Here is a 5,883-nt window from a genome sequence, read left to right as displayed (position 1 = left end):
CTGGCTCACCGATCTAGCGCATCCTTCTGGATGCCGATCTGGCTTAGGCTTATTCAGCTGATCCGGATCTGGTTGAGCTTGCTGCTCAACACTCCCCCTGAAGCTCAACTTGAGGTCGGATCGTAGTGTCAGTCTCCATGGTAGCCAGTCCTTCCACCCAGCTCCTTCTGGCGTCACTCCGCCTCACTCGTGCTGCTCGTGCGGTCCGGTCCCGTTTACCGCGACCCTTCTGTTTTTGCACACCTCGACCTCCTCGGTCGGCTTGTCTGCTCAACATGCCCAGATCAGCTCCCTCGCTGCTGTGACTTCAGCGCTTGTCGATTTGCTGATTCCTTCGTGTTGGTGTAGACTTTTGCTGCCTTCTCGTCCTCTTGGCCTTGAATTGATCCGGTTCTACCGAATCCGTCTGTTGAACCGAATCAACTATCTCCGATTCGTTCCAACTCTTTTCTGAATCGGTCGCTCCCGATTCGTCTTCCGGTTCCAGGCCCTTCACCACATCGAACCATGTCCAGGTCTTGGCCTTCTTCTTCCGGTCGGCTCTGTCCTTATTGACATTGCCGCCTGTTCCGACTTGTTCGGATGTGTCAACTTCCTTTGTCGACTCAGCTCCTTTCTTCTTCTTGTCTCTCCCTTTGTCGGTTCTTCCCTCACCAACGCAATCGACAGTTTCTTTGCTTTTGCCCATTCTCCCCCTCAAGTGTGGCACATCGAGATGCTGAACACCAAGCATTTCGGTTAAGTACTGCAACTTGTCCGATCCGAGTGGTTTGGTGAAGATGTCGGCAACTTGCCGATCCATATGAAAATACTGAAGTTTGACTTCACCACTCAGGACACGCTCACGCAAGAAGTGGTAGTGCACTTCTATGTGCTTTGTGTGAGCATGGAATACGGTGTTTTTGGCAAGCTGCATGCTGCTTATGTTGTTAGAGTAGATCAGGATCGGGGTCGGTACCTCGATCAATAGGTCTTGCAGGAGTCACCGAAGCCAAATGGTTTCACAAGTGGCAACGGTAGCACCCCGGTATTCAGCCTCAGTGCTCCGAAGGGCCACTGTTGGCTGCTTTTTGCTGCTCCACGCAACAACCGCGCTACCAAGGGAAAACATATAGCCGTAGGTGGATCGGCGATCCGATGCATCGCTAGCCTAGTCGGCATCGGTGTCGCCGACTAGCTCTTCAGTTATACCATGCTGGTATAACAATCCTCGTTCCTTTGTGCCGCTCACATATCGCACAATTCGATGCGCGCACCGAAGGTGCTCCACTGTCGGCTTTTGCATATATTGGCTGATCACGCCGACCGGGTAATTGATGTCGGGTTGGGTGATTGTCAAATTTATAAGTCTTCCGACGATCTGTCGGAACCGCTTCTCATCGCAGGCCAGTCCGGAGTCGGGACAGAGCTTCTGGTTCTGGTTCAGGGGTGTGGAGATCGGTCAAAATTCCGTCATGCCGAACTTGTACAACATATTCAACACATAGTGTCTTTGTGAGAGCAATATGCCGTCGGGGGTTCGGATCACCTCGATCCCAAGGAAATAGTGAAGGTCCCCCAGGTCATTCATCTCAAATGCATCCGACAGCTGGGACTTGACTCGACTGATTTCATCGAGTCCGGGTTCGGTGATGACTAGATCATCAACATACAACAAGATGCAAACCGGACCGTCCGGACCTTGCCGGATGAACAATGAAGAGTCAGACTTGGAGGCCGCAAACCCCATCTTACGCAACCGGTGCTGCAACAACCTCCAACAACCGTTGTCATCTCTGCTACTGGAGCGAAGGTCTCGTCGTAGTCGATTCCGTGGGTCTATGCGTATCCCTTCGCCACTAACCGAGCCTTGTACTGGTTAACCGAACCATCGACATTATACTTTACCTTGTACACCCACTTACATTCGATCGGTTTATAGTGTTGGGGAGGGTCAACTAGGTCCCATGTATCGTTGGCATCAAGTGCCCGCATTTCTTCCTCCATAGCGGCATGCCAATTTGCGTCCCTTGCCGCTTCTGCGTATCTGTCCGGCTCACGCACTTTCGCCACCTTGGTCATGTACACATAGTGATGCGCCATGTACTCATTGTACCTGTACCGCTTCATGGGGTTCTTTTGGCGGGAAGACCGACGTAACTTGGTATTACCCGGTTTGGGGCCCTTCTTGGCTAGGTCGGACTTCATTCTCGAAGATCCACCTTCATCCTTTCCGGAGTCGGATTCGCTCCGATCCCACTCAACGTTGCCGGTTTCGTATTCCAGCTTCTTCTTCTTCCACTTCTCTTTGCGCGTGAATTGTCTCCTCGGTTCCTTGCGTGGGGAGAGCACAACAGAGTCTCCATTACTCGCTAGTTCCTCATCCGACTGGTCATCCCAACTGAACCACTCATTCGGTTCACTTAACCGAAATGAGATAGGACTCTCTTCTAGAGTGTTGAGGTCTTCATCTCCTATCTAGACCAGTTTAGGCTCACTAGCCTCATCCTCCGGTATCGTGTCGGGGTCAAAAGTCGGAGCCGGTAAGGCATACCATGATGCCGTCTCATCAAACTCTGTAGAAAGTAGCGTGCGGAAGCAAGTATAAAGACAGAACAGAAGGAAGAACACTCAGGTTTAATGGAGAGCTTGAGCTTACACAGTATACGCGGGAGAGACCGAGAGAGTGAGAGAGAAGACACGAAGAAGAATGTGTGTATATATTTCTAAAGAAGAAAACAACAACAACAACAACATATATGTGTTCAATGAACACTTTGTACAAGTCCTAGGAGGACTGACCGAAGTACTGACAGTACTTCAATGCTCATTAAGAGTTCTTACACTAATTCCCAAATATATTCCTCACGGAATATCTTTCCTAACGGCCTAACCGATCGGTCCCAACCGATCCGGTCCTTGGTGATAGGAATAGACGCTTCTATTCACCTTCACCGCTCGGCCACAACCAAGTAAGCACGAATCAATGGAGCAGAAAATAGGAACCGCATGGAGAAACAAGACGCGAGCACACAGGGATTAACGTGGAAAACCCTAGACGGGAAAAACCACGGGAGTCCAAGACTCCAAACCAACACTATACAGAGAAGTATACAATGGCGAGCTGCAAGGCGACAACCTTGAGCTCGCTGTCCTCGCCACAGGCGGCGGAAATACACAGAGGCGTCTACCTCTTTCTCTCTCGCGCTCTATCTCTCTCTCTCTCTCGGCTGCTCTCTCTCTTCACTCTTGAGTGGAAAAACAGAAAAAATGAGTAGCAACATAAACTGTTTGCCCTAAGTCATATTTATACACATATGACTTTCGGGCTATTTACAAAATATAGCCTCAAGGGCTCTTGGCAAACATATTCACAAATATGTCCCCGCATCCGGATCTCTCTCCGGGTACATTCGTCATCCGGCTCCGTAACCGGGATCTTCAGCATCCGGCTCCGTAGCCGGGGTCTTCATCATCCGGCTCCGTAACCGGGGTCTTCATCATCCGGCTCCGTAACCGCAACCGGGCTTGCCGTCATTTATCTCCGGGGACATCCCATCCGGAGGGACCGAAATCCCAACAAACTCCCCCTTCACTTCGGCATGGGATGTCTCTCCAATCCAATCCTCTTCCGGCATGCTTCCAACTTGTCGGGTGTGAGCACTTTGGTCAGCATATCTGAGCCGTTCTCGTCCATGTGGATCTTCATCAGCACGAACTCCTGGTCTTCTATCCTTTCCCGGATCCAGTGATATCTTCGCTGGATGTGCTTCGTCCGGGAGTGATAGGCCGCGTTCTTCGCAAGGTGGATGGCACTCTGACTGTCACAGTAGAGTCGGTACTCCTCCTGCCGGATACCGAGCTCTCTAATGAAGTCCTTCATCCATATCATTTCCTTGCCGGCTTCAACAGCCGCCATGTACTCCGCCTCCGTGGTTGACAACGCAACCGTCTTCTGCAGCCTCAACTGCCACGAAACAGCTCCCCCTGCATACGTCATCACATACCCTGATGTGGACCGGCTGGTATCTGCATCAGCCGACATATCCGAATCGGTAAAGCCGTCGAGTTCGGGCTTACCGGAGCCGAATCGGAGGCACACGTTTGCCGTGCCCTTCAGATATCGCAATATCCACTTGACCGCGTTCCAGTGTTCTTTGCCGGGATTGCTCATGTACCGGCTCACCACTCCGACTGCATATCCTATGTCCGGTCTCGTACACACCATGGCATACATCAAGCTCCCGACGGCAGAGGCATATGGTACTTTCATCATGTCCTCTTTCTCAGCCTTTGTCTTGGGGCTTTGCCTGCTGGACAGCTTGCAGTTTGCCGGGAGAGTTGATCCGACCGGTCTTGCTTCCGACATGTTGAACCGGTGAAGCACCTTTGTTACGTACTTCTCCTGTGACAGCCACAACTGTTTCTTCTTCCGGTCTCGGATGATGTGCATCCCTAGTATTTGCCTCGCCAGACCCAGGTCCTTCATTGAGAAGGTTCGGTGAAGTGCTTTCTTCAGCATCCGTATCTTGCCCTGGTCCCGTCCGACGATCAACATGTCGTCCACGTACAGGAGGAGTATTAGAAAGTCTCCTCCTTCGAACTTCTTCACAAACACGCAGTGGTCGGACTGCGTTTTGAGGTACCCTTCGTCGGTCATGAAAGAGTCCAACTTCCGGTACCATTGCCGGGGAGCCTGCTTCAGTCCGTAAAGGCTCTTCTTCAACCGGCATACCAGGTGCTCCTTCCCTTTCTTCTCGAATCCTTCCGGTTGCTGCATGTAGATCTCTTCATCGAGGTCACCGTGAAGGAATGCCGTCTTCACGTCCATCTGTTCTACCTCGAGGTCCATGCTTGCCGCTATGCTCAGCACCGTCCGGATGGAGGTCATCTTCACTACCGGGGCAAATATCTCGTCGAAGTCGACGCCCTTCTTATGCTGAAACCCCTTCACCACGATCCTGGCTTTGTATCTCGGGGGGTTTCCGGCATCTCCCGGTTTCAGCTTGAACACCCACTTGTTACGGAGTGCCCGTTTTCCTTTCGGCAGCTCCACAAGTTCATATGTGTGGTTCTCATGCAGGGAATCCATCTCCTCCTGCATGGCACTTAACCACCTGCGGCTATGGGTGTCATGCTTCGCTTCTTCAAAGCTTTCCGGCTCCCCTTCGTCGGTCAGCAGCACGTGCTCTGGTTCCGGAAATCTCCGGGGGGCCCTTCTCTCTCTTAGAGGATATCTCCGTTCCGGAGCTTCGGTAACCGGCTCCTCCGTTTCCTCTTCATCCGAATCCATTTCGGGATCGGGGCCGGTTCCGGTATCATTTTCATCTTCTTCGGCCGGTTCTGTTTCTTCACCGTCTTCGGCCGGATCCTCGAGTGCTAACCGGTCCCTTGCCGGTCGGGACTGCTCCTCGTAGAGTTGATCCTCACCGGTCGACTTGGAGCTCTTCATCTTCTTCTCCGACTCCCAGTCGGCGAGTGTCTTGTCCTCCATGAAGATGATGTCTCGACTCCTGAATATCTTCTTGTCGACCGGGTCCCATACTCGGTAGCCGAACTCGTCATCGCCGTAACCGAGGAATATGCATGGCCGGGTCTTTGGATCTAGCTTTCCTCTCCGGTCCTTTGCCACATGCACGTATGCGAGACACCCAAATACCGTCAGATGCCGGTAGGACACTTCCTTACCGGTCCACACTTTCTGCGGCGTGTCTCCGTCCAAAGGTACTGAGGGTGATCTGTTTATCACGTATGTCGCCGTCGACATTGCCTCAGCCCAAAACCCCTTGGGTAATTTCGCATGCGCCAGCATACTCCGGACCCTCTCCATTATGGTCCGGTTCATCCTCTCGGCCAGCCCGTTCAGTTCCGGCGTCTTCGGCACAGTAAACTCGAGTCGGATTC

Source organism: Azolla caroliniana, unplaced genomic scaffold, assembly GCF_043228905.1.
Source record: "Azolla caroliniana isolate FFs.n. ecotype wild unplaced genomic scaffold, voAzoCaro1.0.p SCAF_6, whole genome shotgun sequence".
NCBI classification, from domain to species: domain Eukaryota; kingdom Viridiplantae; phylum Streptophyta; class Polypodiopsida; order Salviniales; family Salviniaceae; genus Azolla; species Azolla caroliniana.
Note: the sequence above shows the minus strand (reverse complement) of the source record.